Source organism: Nannobrachium achirus, assembly GCF_963921795.1.
Source record: "Nannobrachium achirus genome assembly, chromosome: 18".
Classification (NCBI taxonomy): Eukaryota; Metazoa; Chordata; class Actinopteri; order Myctophiformes; family Myctophidae; genus Nannobrachium; species Nannobrachium achirus.
This window is the reverse complement of record NC_137825.1, coordinates 22,365,213-22,381,878: the sequence shown is the minus strand read 5'-3', so window position 1 is coordinate 22,381,878 and position 16,666 is coordinate 22,365,213.

The following is a 16,666-nucleotide window of genomic DNA, read 5'->3' as shown; positions in this document are numbered from 1 at the left end:
TTTTTAAGTGAACATTTGAAACTCAAGTTTTGCTTCTGGGGGGTACCTGGAACTAGATATTTTGAGATGGGGGTCCGTGGCCAAATACATATTATTTTGGGGGTCCTTCACGTGAACAAGTTTGAGCACCACTGACATGGAAACATAGGTTTCTTGCACACATTTTCACAATTTTTCAAAAATAGCAGATCTACAAGCTCGCAGCGCGGCACTCGGTGCCGCGCTGTGAGCTTGTATATCTGCTATTTTTCAATAGTTAACTTTCATGGGGGGCCTGCAATGAATCCTTGTACCCAGGGCCCAGAACTTGGTGTGACGCCCCTGTGTGTGTGTGTGTGGTGGGGGTTGGGAGAACGTACGTGCTCACGCGCACACACAAACTCTATATGTCATTGCTGTCGGGCAGAGACCTCAATTATCTCTTATCTCCATGTTTTAACTTTGTGTTTTTTCCCTAAATGAATGTCCTGGTTGATCATACGACAGAGTCAAACAAAAGCTTCAAAAGTAGCAGATCCACAAGCTCGAAACGTGACGCGAAGCGACGTGTTTTGAGGTTGTTGATCTGCTACTACGATATACTATACTGTACACAACCACACCCACATTATTTGCACAACACATTCAGTGTTTTCAATATATAAAACTGTAGCCATTGAAAACATAGTTACCTACTAACTATGCATTTCATAATGTTGTACAGTAGCCTACACACAAAGACAAGTGGATGGATGAATGAGTGAGTGAGTGAGTGAGTGAGTGAGTGAGTGAGTGAGTGAGCAGGGACGTGCAGAGAATGTTAGAGAGGCAGGGGCTGAAATTTTCAAAAAGGGCCTTTTGGTGAAAATATCGAAAATAGCAGACCTCCAAGCTCACAACTGTGACGCGTTGTGAGCTTGGAGGTCGGCTATTTTCGATGCTTGATACCGCAATGAACTAAGCATAATCAAGTCAATACTGGAGATGTGGCGTATGTCATGGATTTCTACACAGAGAGGGGAATTCTCTCAACATAAGATGCTGCATTCAAGTTCAGGAGAGTTTGGACAAGTCAATTCTCTTGAATGCTACCTTCAGGTATGGCATGGAAAGGGGGCATTTGCATTTCTTTCACCATAGTAAAAATCACACCCAATGTGAAGTGAGCGGTGGTCGTGCTTGCATAACGTCTTCAGACTAGGATTTGAGTCTAGGATACAGGCTATGCTACACATACACACACGTTTTGCTATGGCAAAAAAGGCTACAGACACACACCCAGCCACTCTATGGAGCGGTTTACCACCGCTCAAAAACTGCATTCATGATCTTGAGAGGGCACTTTTTACAGACGGATAAAAGGGCACCGGTATATGCATGTGCCTGTGAGTGAGTGGGTGGGGATGAGTGAGTGAGTGATGCAAAGGGCTAGTTAAGTTCTTAAAATATGCCGAAATGAATCACAGCCCCCAGGAATGGTGCAGCCTTACATTAAATGGCTATGCCCTTGAAGGCAAAGCCGCTCATTAATATGGTGTGTTAATCTACATTAAATGATTATCAAAATGGTCGACCAGAAGAGTTCAAGTCAGCGTTTTACAAACTTCCTCCCTTAATGATATCATTCTTCTGCTGTCATTAAAGATATTAAAAATTCATTAAGAGGAAAAGTACAGCCGAGTGGCAACAAATCAGTGAACATTTCCCCTTCAAGAGCCAAAGAATGTGGACTACGTTGATGTATCTTTTTGATGTGTTTTACACAGTATAATATTATATTGCTGAGCTCTACAGCGACAGAGAGAGGTGTAATAAACATAATTTACCTGCTGCATATAGGGAAGTGCTTTTCAAAGTTTGTGTGCGCACACATTTCCTCAGTATCCAAAGGCAGTGGTTCTCAACCTTTTCAGGCAGTGACTCCCAAACAGAATCATATTTGAACTGGGGACAACCTGACAAGCACTTGGAATTGTAGGAGTTGAGGCATTACATTACATCAGTTTGACTTGTAGATCAGCTATTTTCAAAATTGTTGCCTTTTTCTAATATTATTTGACAATTTGGCCAATGTTTGACCAGTTTTTATAGTATAGTTGATTATACTTTTGATGCAGTAAAGGTCTCTTTCTTTTCTTTCTTTGTTTTGTTGTAGAGGTACTAAAAAAATCTTAAAAGTCAGTAAATTGTCACTTCACTGTCTTCTGGGGGACCCCTCCCAAAAGAACATTTAGGGACCCCTTGTGGGTCCTGACCCACAGGTTGAGAACCACTGTCCTAAGGCACACATGGTCCTGTCTCTCATCACAGCAGTTTGCCTCGGCACACCTCATTGTGCCATTTGGGAACCACTGATTTGGGGTAATCATACTTGAGCTGCAGTTTATGAGCAAACGCTTCACTGCTATTTGACGAAACCATAATTCATGTCATGTTTCCAGCTAAGTTCATTTATTTGCTGCATAGAATTGGAGAAATTGCGATATGGTAAAATGTCACTCATCCGATGAACTCCCGATATACACTCATCTTAATTATATAAACCATGATAAACCGTGATGAAGATATACAGCACTGTAAAATATTGTTGAAATCTCACACAGTTACCAACATGCTCGTTTATACAGTATGCAACCTGTCAACAGTGAACTCGTTCAATCCACTTGATCAGATTTTATAAGTGTGCATAGTAAAGTCATTCGTGCTGCCAGGATCAGTGGGAAAAACACTGTTAAAAAGGGACGAGGGGACCCGAGCACTCAGAATAAGGAGGAGAATTAAAACAAAGTTTATTCTATAAAAGAGTTTATAGAATAAACTTTGTTTTAACTTTAAGCTCCTCTCCTCCTTATTCTGAGTGCTCAGATCCCCTCGTCCTTTTTTTATTCCATATACCGTTTCTGTTTTGCAGACACTCTTGAGAACACAAAACAAAAACTGTTTCTTAACAACACCCTTGTTCCATAAGAAATCATGAATGCTTTACAACATGAAGCAGAGAGCCCATTTCTTTTTTAAATGTCATAACATGATATCAAACACATTCTTTTTTATCCCGGCTGGATAATAAAAAACTTTGTCACTGCAGGGGTCAGACGCCGCCATGGAACGACTTGTTCACAATCTTGGTTTTGCAGTGTTTTATAACCTAATACCTGCCCCATAATGTGTTTGTACTTTACATCTCACAGTACTTAACATTTGCACTCCATTTTGTCGGTCAGGGCCCAGTGAGTATGTACAACAATTTCATTTATGCTATAGGGTTTTCTCAGCATTTTAATGGTTTCAACTGAATACACATCTCGGCGGATATATGTACACAGTACAGTGCATTTTATTGATGCGAGCCTTGTGTTCAAAGGCACCTCGGCCCATTGCTCTATCAAGTTTTGTAATCAACACACTGAAGCCTCGGAGCTTCAAGTGACCTGCCCCAATGCATCTGTGTAAAACAAGTCAAGTCTTTGGATTCTCACAGTCTCTCTACCCACCCAATACACATTAGATTTCTATGGTTTCAACCAAGGACCCCGCTTTCGTTGAGACAGAGATGCAATAGGGACCACATCAAATGGTTAAATTCACAGTAAATGTGTGTCCCCAGAATCGGGATGCGTGTGTTAACTCTTTCTGTGCGAAAACCGAATAATCTCGGTTCTTTTTTCCATTCCAATACTAATTTTTTAATCTATTTTGCTTACCCTGAGCTGCTAGTAGCGACGTGGGTGGTCCTGGCTCCTCCACCGCTTCCCAATGAGCCATTCTACTTGTCCCGATGATTTATTCCATTGAAAATGGTTTAGAAAAAAGTTTAGAGCCCCCCCAAAAAAACGCTGTTTCAGCAAGACGTATTAAGGATTACAAGAACCGACATTATTCGGTTCCTTTAGTAAAATGAATTAAATAATCGGAGGCATCAACGAAGCCCCGGTCTAATTTAGCATCCTAGCACAAGGCCGCGATTCTGTTTACATGGCACGTAATGGGAAGAAAAGGCCGCAGCACGCCGCCCACTCCAATAGAAAAACACATCTTTACAGCGGATTTTCTCCGGATTGTGTTCCGAGGCCAGCAGACAAGTTATTTTGGCGGCTGAATAACTTTAGATCGCTCTTCTAAAAAATTATATAGTCGATTGCTAACTGATAGCTAACTTCCTCCGGCTCGCTAGCATAGCACTCATTCGAGTGAAAAGCCAAGCCAGTTCAGGCTGGCGACCCGGATGTGATAGTGAATGCCTACGGGAGAATGGCTGGCACTCTAGCGGCACCTAGCGGCGCCCGGCAGCTATTGAGATAATATAAAAAATAAAAATCTCTGAGGTCTGAAGACCCCTGTCTTTACAGTGTAAAGATTGCCCTTTAAGGTCTATTTTAAAAGTTAAATTAACGCTCAGGATTTTGGAACGTAGGCAATACGGTACATAATACATGGCCTACAACCCAAGTCCTGATTTCTCCAGTATCTTTTCCACAATGTGATTCAGCAGGAAGCCACTAATTTACTGTAGAACTACTCTTCTTCACATTAAAGGACAACTTTGTTTTTTTACATTTTAATGATTTTGATTTCAGTGGTTGAGGGCAGGGCTTAATTAATGCCGGAGCTAACCAGAGTTTGGCTCCGGAACCAGCCTCTTGGGCTCTGGTACCAATGAAGTGTGCTCCCCTACTTGTAGAAGGCGCTCTGGTACATCAAATGCGTCTACAGTCTACATAATGTTAAGTGGCGTGGCGTGGCGTGGCGTGGCGTGGCGTGGCGTGGCGTGGCGTGGCGTGGCGTGGCGTGGCGTGGCGTGGCGTGGCGTGGTGTGGCGTGCCATGCCGTTGCATGAGGGACTGGGTATGGGGGATAGCCGCCAGTGTAAAATGTGGTTCATTGGGAGGTAAACGGGAGACAAACTATTCTGAAGGTAAAACCGGAAAGGTAGTTGTTGTTGCTGCTGGTTAATTGTCGCATAGGCATAGCATTACATCAGCTTGGCTGCTTTCAAACACCATCAGTCCCGTGCGGTTTAGGTTGTGTTATGGATGGACGGTCAAAACAACTTGTATTATTGAATACGTTCCAGACACTTTAAAACGAGAGTTGGCTAGTTGTCCAACCACTAAGTAATAATGCTCACACATTTGAAGATGAAAACATCCCACAAAAAACAATATAGAACACTGGTTTGTTTCAGATGAAACAGGATATTAAGGTGGACACTGGACATGTTAAAAGTTACCACTTGAATTATGGAATATATATGAGGAGGACTCTGAGGCTACACCCTGCAAATGCTTTGTCAACTCCAAAAAACTGTCTTGACTCCTATTAAACCGCTCGGATGGCATCCATGACTGCCTGTATCTATTACAATATAACTTGTGAGTAGACAACAATTTATTACTTTAACAGGTCAGCTGAGCCACGCTATGAAAGACAAATCTGAAGTAAATATTTTTGTATACCCTTTGTTTGTTTTTGTGAAGGAAATGTGTTCTGAAACGCAACAGATTATTGAGCAACCATTACGCACACCAATGCGCAAAAGGTAACGTGGCTAATTAAATAATGTATTTGTGCAAGATGGCCCAAACATTTGTGTATTGATAATTATGTTCAAACAGTTCAATCCAAAATATAATGCTTAAAGTTATACCATGTAACCTTTTTTATAAAACAAATCTTAAAATTGTCCTAACTGTTAAATCGCTAAAGTTTTAGAACACCCACTCCGTTATTTTCAGCTTCTAAAGCCTTCTCTTTATATGTTTTCTATGATCCTGGCCGGGGTCCGGTTTTCGCGGAAAAATAACGTCATCTGCATCATCTGTATACGTTGTGTATACGTTGGCCAATCACATCGCGGATCATACACACATGATACACTACCGGCCAATCACAACTTATCTGCCGTGTCTTCAGGAAGTAGCCTCGCTTAGCTACAGTGTTTACCATGGTGAAGGATTCTTAACCTCTTAATCCCCAAATCCTGGCCAGAAAATTACGTTCTACCATGCGTTCTACACCTCCACGGATTCGTATCGGTCGCGGTGGTTTGCGGCGCCGCTCCGGTGGTCCGCGGCGGTGGTCCGCGACGACTCCGGGCGAAAAACGGACGAAAAAAGCAATACCGCTACTGACCACTAGCTTAGCAACTTACACAGTATAGCTTTAAGATGTATTAGACTCAGCAGGTCAGCTGGTGAGCGACGTTATGAAGTGGATGAATGGATGATGCATTAATGAGAAATCATAAAGCATGCACACAATGCACACATTGTAATGTAGCTAGTTCATCTATTTGTGTGAGTCACGATGGCTTGCAACCGTGCCTGTCATTACAGCCGGGAAGTAGGGGTGCTGTTGGTTTTGGGGATCTGTTGGGAACGGAATGATTATATTAAACAGGCACATATACTGTACTGTAGTCTCAATGTTGAGGAACCTGTCATGCTGGCGTTAATTCATAAATACATTTATATAAACTATTAAGACGCCTCAGGGCGACATGCGACCTCGCCCCGAGCCAATTCTTGGCCATCTGGCCAGTGATGTATTTTTCGGACCCATATGTGGAGACCCCTGGTACCCCTATATGGAGGTCCATGTACTGTATATGGAGATATGCTGTGTGAGAGCCCAAACATGCTTACTCAGTTATTCGTTATGGGTTAGGCTTAGGTCCTGTGATGTCTATGACATCTGACATCATACCCTTTTATGCCCATACATGGAGATCCCTGTCTGCAGAACCAGCCGTTAGTGTGGCCGATGTGGCCTCTATAGATGGTCATTCCCATATGAAGTCCTGTTAGATATGGGCTTAACCCTTTCCAAGCCCCGCCAGAAACCCCTGAACAGAGGTACTGCCGAACAAATGTCCTATTTATTTATAAACATGTTTTAAAAAAGCAAAGCACGAAATCATAACAACACAATCGGATCGCTACGTGCAAGCCAGCAAACCATGCATGAAAGAGTTTTTTTGGTTGGCCAACCTTTTTTCATGGTGCTGTAGGCAGTTCTTCTCCGGTCATTAACATGGAGCGATACGGGGAAAACAGCGATAATAAACAGCACCCGAAAATACAATCCGTCTTCTGTGCACGCACATCGATCTAATCCAATGCAATCCACTCATTCCGAAGCCTTGATTTCGTCTGTCGTCTGATCGAAAATGATGAGGAGACGCGCTGGCCAAGTGGCTGCATACACAATACAAGGGCACGTAATGGCCGCCCGTGGACACCAGTTGCTCCCTAGCAGATGACGTCATCACTCTCCGACGCGATCACGTCTCAGGAGCTCTCTTAACACCTTCTAAGCCTGGCCGTACTCCCTCGGACTTCCTACTGGGTCCCATCAGCCACGCCGTCTATTCCCGGACTTTTGATATAAATTATAATAAAAAAAAAAAAAACATCGGAAATTCTTCTCTGTGTCTTTTTGGAGCGATCTGAAAGGGTTAATATGCTCTGACAGTCATTTTCTGGTGCTGGGTGTGATACTCCTAATATCCAGCAGGCCACGCCGTTGACTCACATTCTGGATGGATGGCTGGCCAGGAGGAGCCTCATCCTCTCCCCAGTGTTGAAACTCAGCAAGAAGCTCAAACAAGATGGCTGGTCTTTGTCTCTGTTCGTGGATCGCGGTTTCAATCACGTTCGGGCGCCGCTTCTCTATCGCTCCTTTCCCTGCTTCGCCGCACGTAAACGAATGGAATTGATCTCCCCTCCGCCTCGCCAAAGTAAGATCGCCGACCTCTGCAGGATGAATATGTACGCTGTGTCGAGCACTCCAGTACGTGTTGTTATCATGTGGGCTTTGTTTTTTTAAAACATGTTTGTAAATAAATGGCTTATTTCTTCGGCGCTACCTCTGTTCAGAGGGTTCTGCCGCGGCTTGCAACGTGTTAAAGAGACAGAGCACGACCGGCAACTGTATTTTTAAAAAAATTATAATTAATTTCATAAATTACGGGAAAGTACGGGAAAGTTCGGGCGGCGCACTGGGTGGTCCGGACAAGTACGGGCAAGTACGGCCCGGCTTAGAAAGTGTTGTTAATATTGATGACATCAGGGAACTTCATACCGGTATATGGGAATAAAAGGGATTCTGTTAGTGTGACATCACAGTGAAGCCAGAGTGTGATGTCAGAGCGGCAAACCCAATCTGTTAGAGTGGTTCCCCTGACATCACAGTGACGTCATGATGTCAGAACGACAAACCCATAGAACCACAGTGTCAGGCGTTATAGAGATACACACGGAGATACACACATACGGACAAGCTGTGACCCTTCACATACTAAACTGCGACCTACGGTCGCAATTAAACAATATATAACGCATCTCTAAGCAGATTCCACGCAGACCTGTCCCGATGAAGCCGGTCGATTTGACATATGGCCCAACAAAACTGTGGGAAGAGTAGCGCGTTTACCTGGAAAGATGGATGTGTGGTTGACCACACACTAATAACATGATTGCTGCCTTATAGACATGATGGGGAAACAGCGACAGCGTTATGCAACACAATTGTTGTAAAAGTGTGGCATCTAATGGCTGAATGTTGTCTATATCCCCTTTAATATTACGATTAACCTTAAAATATGATCACTTGTAACAAGATGGATTGGAAACATTTTCCTAGCTATTTCACTGTTATACGATAGACTACTTGTGCGTATACATCACCTAGCTAAAACAACTACAGAGCTATTATGCAACTATAAAGATGTACCTGTATAATGTACGCAGAGGTGGAAAGTAACCTAGTACATGGACTCAACTTGCGTTGGCTAATCAAAAATAGCAGATGTAAAAGCCCACAGCGAGCTTGTACATCTGTTATTTCTGACCTTTTAAAAATAATCTTGAAAGTGTGAGAAAAACTGATTTAGAAGGCATCTGTAGAATCGGTCTCGGTTCTTGGGAGCATTTCTGTGTCATCTTTTCGACAGCCAAACCTATCCCTTACCCTAACCCTAACCTCCGTGGGGTGAGTCGCTAACCCTCCCGACGCTCCGTTGTCGAAATGATGGTCGTTCGAAAGAGCGAGATTTCCCCACCTGAATTACCTGTGTACACTCTCTCAACAGAGGAAAGGAACTTAAAATTGAGTTTGCCTTAAAAAATAGGATTTTACATAAAAAAAAGAAAAGAAGTAAGAAACGTGCAAATCATCAACACTAGGCCATCTAAAACGAATGAGGGGACAGTAATGACTGCCTCTGTGCCCTGCGCTGATGGCGGAGGCCTGCCTGGCTCCGCAGGACACGCGGACAGTGCAGAGGGTGGCGGCCGGGCACGGGAGTAATAAGGCTGATGAGATCTTAGCAGGGTGATTTGATTCCAATGTGAATTAGAGCTAAGGAGAGAAGCCACCCTGCCAGGCGCGTACTTAAGGACAATCTCTGTCACTTACAGACATTCATCGTTAATATGATGACATTCCCCGGGATCCATGGGCTAATAACAATTTCAAGATTGGTGGGGGTGTTTTATTATCGTAAAAGAGAAAAGAAAAAAGAAAAGTATAATAATAATAAAACACACACCACATTCTCTGCCTTTCGCTTAATGTTTATCTCTTGGGAATTGCGTCTTAGTGGCACGACACACACACGGCGATGTGTCCTATTTAATTCTGTTTTCGGGGCTGTTTACACTGGAAGTAAGACCAGGAAATCAAGGGGGTGGGGGGGGCGGGGGGGGGGGGGGGGGGGGGGGTTGTTTGGGGGCTCTTCGGCGGATATGCTCGGCTACGTCTACCCCGACAGCAGCAACCATTTCGAGGCCATTACGTCCTGATTGGAATTCTAATAAACAAATCATTGATCATAATGCCGAGCTTACACCAAACGTCACAGGGGCTGCATGGGAGGGGAGCCTGTCTTGTTCTGAGCCCCGGCACAACTAGATATAGATATATAATGATGGCATCTGATTTGCCTTTGCCAAGGCTGCTGGCAGTGTGCTGCGTTGTTCTCTCACAAAACTACAAAGTTCTAATTAAGGCCTCTGCATCTGGAATATCCAGAGCATCCCCCCCTGCCCCCCCCCCCCTCCATACCTTCTCATTCTTTTCACAAATGCAGTAAATATATTATTGAATCGCATTATCTGCTTTAGGTGGGCCCCATTACTCACAGAGAAGAATCTGTAATGATAGTCTATATCATCAACATGGTGGGTCCCATTGCGCCATTGATTATAATTCCTCCATACGGCTTTTATGTTTATGAGAAATCACCCTAAGAGCAGTCTGCATTGTATTTTCCTCATCTGCTTCATGTAATTATACGTTTTGTTCCAATCGCAGAGTAAAATTTGCTATTGATCAAGTTTGAGCTACATAAGCTTGACCTGCATGCATGGCCATCTGTTTAGTTTACCCATACTGTAGTAAGCATGTGATGGTCTCTACGCAGTCAGGACCACCGATACCTCAGTGAGTTGGAAATCCATCAGTGGTGACAGGTTCATTAAACGTCAACATCAAGCTTAGTTTTTTTTCTTTTCTGAGTAGGTCACACTCTTCTGTCCACAGTGTCAACCCACTTGAGTGGGTGAGTTAAAACATCTGATCTCAATGCTGGATGATTTTGCCTTTTAAGTTTTCAAGTTTGAAACCTAAAGTGTCTATTTTCCATGAAGAGATTTGATATTGGGGGGGGGGTACAGAGTACTAGAGGTCAACAAAGTACTATTTTCTATTTAGATTTGTTTTTGGGTCTTTTATGCCTTTATTGGATAGGTCAGTAGACTGACAGGAAATGGGGGAGAGATGGGTAAGAGGTAAGTAAGAGTTTTTTTTAAGTGGATAAAAAAAAAGAAGTAAAAAAAAAAGAATTGCTCTCTGCCTATCAAACTGTTGTTGAATTCCTAGTCATAAATAATAGCGACAACGACAACAACTGATTTACAGAAGGAGCAAGCAAAGTGAATGAATAATTTATCCGGCGTGCAATAATAATGAGTGATATTAGGAAGCCTTCATCGCGCACACACACATACTGTACTGTACAGTCAAAGTGTGCTGCATTTGAATTTACAATGAGGAATACCCAGGACATTCATTACCACGTCGAGGCTCTGTTTGTTATTGTTGCATGCGGGAAGACAGTCACTAAATCAGCTCCCACAGGACCACTGGATCCTCCGCCAGGACTTATAGCACCACTGCTTAACTCATGTAGGCCTGATACTTTAACTATTGAAAAATAGCAGATATACAAGCTCACAGCGCGGCGAGTGCCGCGCTGCGAGCATGTAGATCTGCTATTTTCGCAAATCTTTTAATATGTATATACATTTTTAAAGCGAACATTTGTTACTCATATTTTGCTTCTGAGGGGGTCCCTGGAACGGAATATTTTGAGAAGGGGGTCCGTGGCCAAATATAATTTTGGGGGTCCTTGACGTGAAAATGTTTGAGAACCACTGACATAAAAAAAAAAAGATTTAGAAGACTTGCACACATTTTCATGATTTTTCAAAAATATCAGATCTACAAGCTCTTAGCAGCACTCGGTGCCACACTGTGAGCTTGTACATCTGATATCTTTGAAAAGTTAAAGCATAAAATAATAATGTATATATATAATAATGCGTATACCCGGTCTAAACGGCTTAACCCTTTGATACGTCTGCCTATAAATTCTGAGAGGCGCTCATCTGTTCTTGCCGAGACGGTCTGCTTAAATACAGGATTGGACATTTAAATGATTTCACTTGTGACAGGCCTGCTGTGACAGAATAACAGATTTCTGCTGAACAAATAGGCCGTGGAGCCTCGCCAGGGTCCCAGGAGTACAGCCCTGAGCCCCAGGGCTCTGTTTTGTAAAGGACTTGTTTCAGTATGCCGGCACTTCTGGAAACATATTGGCCTTGTTACATTGAATGAAATGCTAATTCGCAGAGAAAAGCCGTGGCTGTGCTTCCGTGTGCACGTGTGTGTGTGCGTGTGTGTGTGTCTGTGCGTGCACATACAGTATGCATCTGTGCGCCTGCATGGTGACAAATGCAGTTAATAGGATACATTTGTTGATAGAAACATTTCGCAATTGAGCAAAAATGGAATAAGTGCTGCATTTAAACTTGGTTACGAAAATCCCCCAAATCTGAATTCGATATTGGCTGTGGGGCAAATAATGTGTCTCCTTACTACTGTACTCTTGAATGCATGAAATTAAATAATTAAGATTTTACATAATGGGTTCCCAGATTGCATAAAAAGTAATGAACACAAAAATGATGCCCAGTAGAAAACATCACTTCACTTCATCAGTCAAGTCACATGTTAAGGGCGAGTGAATGCTGCTGCTTGTCCTTTGATGACCCAGATGCTATCATAAGTGTATGATAGTAATTCCAGTGGATGTTAAAGTGGGGTCCGGGGACCCACGGGGGTCCTTGAGGGGTTTGGGTCCCCAGCCAAACCACTGATAGTTAGGAACAAAATGAACCCATAAGGTTCTGTAACACAAATGGAACCTGCACACTCTCTTAGTCATGTAGGCCCATGGCCTAATGCATACTAGCTAAATGGGGGTCCTTGAAATAAATAAAAACAAGTTTGACAACAACTGTGATAAGCAATATGCCAGTATTTTCTTAATTTTTTGAAGCCAGCCCAAGCTCTTTCTGAACTTATACCTTTCTTTGTGGGTGGGGGGTGGTGGTGGTGGTGGGGATTGGACAAAAGCCATAGTTCCCTCCGGTCTGTCAAAGCTATTCTATAATCAACCAACCGTGGCCCTCCCCTCAAAGAATAGGAAGACATTATTCAGCCTCTTCCTTCTGATCTTGGGGCCACAACAAACCATGTAAGCCATGGCTGACTGGTTAAAGGGTGGGTGTGTGGGGGGTGGAGGGGGGGGGGGGCAGAGAGAGTGCCCCCCTGTCACCAGCTGCAGATACTGAACCCACCATGTGACCCAGCCAGGGCCAATGCAACCACGGTGGCCATGCCACTGAACACTACCACACAGAGAGAGAGAGAGAGACAGAGAGAGAGAGAGAGAGAGACAGACAGAGAGAGAGAGAGAGAGAGAGAGAGAGAGAGAGAGAGAGAGAGAGAGAGAGAGAGAGAGAGCAGAAAGATTCGTGAGCTTCTGTGATGGGAGAAGGATATCAAATGGAACACAAGCACTTTAAAGTCTACTAATCATTGTGTGTATATCCCTGCACTGTCTGCATGTAACCTTGATACATGAAAACTGTTTCACTCAGGGAGAGAGAGAGACACACACAGACAGACAGACAGACAGACAGACAGACAGACAGACAGACAGACAGACAGACAGACAGACAGACAGACAGACAGACAGACATAAAGACAGAGCAATATTGTCAAACATATGAAAGGAGACTGTCTTTAACCACATGACTCCTATACTCACAACGTGTCGTATAACAAGGCCCGTCCGCTATTTCCGGCGAAGATACTTACTAGAGGTAAAAAAGGAGGGGCCTAGTATAGACCCCTGGGGAACTAAGTAGAAAGGGATTACTTGATAAAAAAATAAATAAAATAAAAAAGGAATAACTACATTATAGCAACGGTACACAGCACATACTATACTAAAACTATGAACAAAAGGAGGAGGTTCCTATAAATCTACAGTACACAGCAAAACTGTGTTATTTAACTGACAGTTAAGGTGACACTCAGCGTTTTGAAACGTAGGGTCCAGATATTTAAACACCTTATTGTTTATATGAATTGAGGCACATTTCATCCAGATGCCACATACTGTACGTCATACATGTTGGCATACAGAAAGGCTTTTCTTTGTGTGCGTCTGAAGGAACGGCGGCACCAGGAGCTTTACTCCTGGAGTTCATCTCCACCCCTGCATGAAATGTGGAGACTTAACACTCACCCAGAACATTTACTGGCTGAATGGTCTCAGTTTGCCAAACTGCATAAAGGTATTTTAAATTAAAGAGAAGGCCAAGTCTCACTGCTGCCATCCTCATGGGGACCTGCATGCCACAAAGAGAGAGGAGAGGAATGTGTGGCTGCATGGAGTCACCACTGTTTCACTTTAGTGCTGGATAATCCATGCTTCATACAGCGTAAACACTGCACAATTCATCTCGCTTCGAAAATGTCAAGCTAATTAGGGGCCCTTTTGTAATATTTTAAATTAATAATGTGGTTTAAACGAATAACTTCGTGAACAGTTAAATAGGAATATCGCTATATCTGTTTTGCTAGAATATATTCCGATATAAATCCTATATAAAGATGTATTCCAGAAATGTACTTTTGTACTGATTTGTGTGAGAAACATTCTCTACCAGTAATAGGTGATTAAATGTCAATAATAAACATTAGGGAAAGGTGGGTACAGGTTATGGTGGAAGATTCTATTCTATGTTTACAAACTCATATCAAACTGTGTAAGCATACTGTATGTGGCAATCCCTTTCATACTGGCATCCCTACTTTAGCCATTTTTTTTAATAGTGGAAAATAGCAGATCTACAAGCTCACAACGCATCACATTGTAATGGGCTGTGAGCTTGTAGATTATAAATGTAGCTGTGTGTACAATTGTACAAGATAGGTATAAATTGTAAAAACAAAATGGTTTAAGGGGTTAACTCATTAAAACAGGGAAAGCATTTGATGTTTGCGAGGGCTATTCAAAAAGAGCAGATCTACAAGCTCACATCGCGTCACTGCGAGCATGTACGGTACATCTGCTATTTTTGAACATCTTTGAAAAATCTTGAAAGTGTGAGAACTACGGATTTAGAAGGCATTTGTAGAAAGGTCTTAATGGGTTAATAATCAAAATATTACACAATGAGCCTTACATTATGAGCCAATTGGTCCACTTCCCCTCACTTCCAAAAATCCCTAACCTAACCACTGCTATTATTGCACTGTTCAACATTGATTTTCCAAGTCCATACTACCAATGATCATGGGATCAGGCGTTGAATGTTAAATAGACGAAGAGCCCAGTGGCAGAGGCATTGGCCCCCTGTTACCACTTAGCCCTGTTTGGCTAGCCTCACTCACACTCATAATTAACACCCCCTGCTGTGAATATAAATGGCCCCTCAATCAATAGTGATAGAGCAAAAATAAAGAGCGAGAGAGAAAGAGAGAGAGAGAGAGACGTGAAGACCCTGGGCATATCTCAGGGGCAAACATGATAGCGTTATGAAAAGAGCAGCTTGAAAGCGGCTTTTACTTTGACAGGGGAGCTAACGTCGTATAATTGTCCCTCGGGGAGAGAGCGCGGTCTCTTGTTATTAGAAAACAATTTGTCCCTTTAGGCCACTTGTTCTGCAGCCCCGGGGCAACACTGACACCTCCCGATGCTCTCTGCCCATTTCCCTTCAGCCACCGCCCTTGTGTGGTGTGTGTGTGTGTGTGTGTGTGTGTGTGTGTGCACCATAACGAAAAGATGCTTAGTGCCAACTGTAAAAGTTTCCCAGTTCTCACTGATGACTTTGTTTTAGCCCAGTAAAACCAGGATGGCATCTGTGTCATTTTAGATTTTAGCTAAAAAGAATTATTGCATTATTTTATACTTTGGCTATTCAAAAACAACAGATCTACAAGCCCATAGCGTGGCACAAAGTGACGCGCTATGGGCTTGTAGATCTGCTGTTTTGGAAAAGTCATGCACATTTGTGAAAATCTTTGAATAAAATATATATATATATTTTTTTAAGCAAACATACAGTATATCATATCTTTTCTTTTGGGGGGTCCCTGGAACAAAATAGTTTGAGAAGGGGGTCTGCGGCCAAATATTATATATTTATATATACATATTCATTAGAACACTGTTAGGATGTTTTTAGAATTGGCCTCAGCTCTTAACGGGTTTAAATCCCATACATTACATGGCTGATAAACATCAATGCCACTTACATAAGGTTTGAGGATATACATGTCAATGTACGTCATCCAAGGATAGTACACGTTTCACTATATTGTGCATTGGTGCACACTTTGACCACTTTTAACCTGGTGTCTCTATATCGGGCATTGACCAATTAAATAACAATAAATCAAATACATTTATTATAACATAGCCGATCTGCAAGCTTGTAGACTGGCTATCTTTTTTTTATTTGAACAGGGCTTCAGATATTAACGAGTGGCATGATATTATACAGTTATATTTAATTGTGTTGTAATGAAAAGCCTGGCCGCTGGGAGTGTTCCTCAAGTCTATGTTTGGATGAGAAATGATGGTGTCTCTGCTCCATTGTCTCTGTTGGTCTATCTGTGACTTTCTTTGTTCTGGGTGTACCTTTTATGTAATTTACTCTTGTCTGCCGCTAAACATATATCATTTCAGATATTTACCTCGTTCCCTGGCTAATTTCAAAGGTTTATTTCCCGAAATGAATCCTCTTTGTCAAATCCATTGATCCTTGCAAATCTAGAGCAATATCAGTGTTTGTATAATAAATTGACCTGTGATGTAGATTATGTTAAGGGGGGAGGAGGGGGGGATGAAGACGAGGGGGGGAAAAAAAAGAGAAAAATGCCCATTAACATTTTGCCTTGTGAGTTTGTGTGGTTAATTTAAAACATTTAAGGCTGGAAATGAGCTTCTCCATCAAATGTCCCAGTTCCATTTACATTTCTTGCATACAAGTCAATTTGTGGCTGCCCCACACCATAAATCATTGCCAGCGGAATGCTGTGTCGGTAC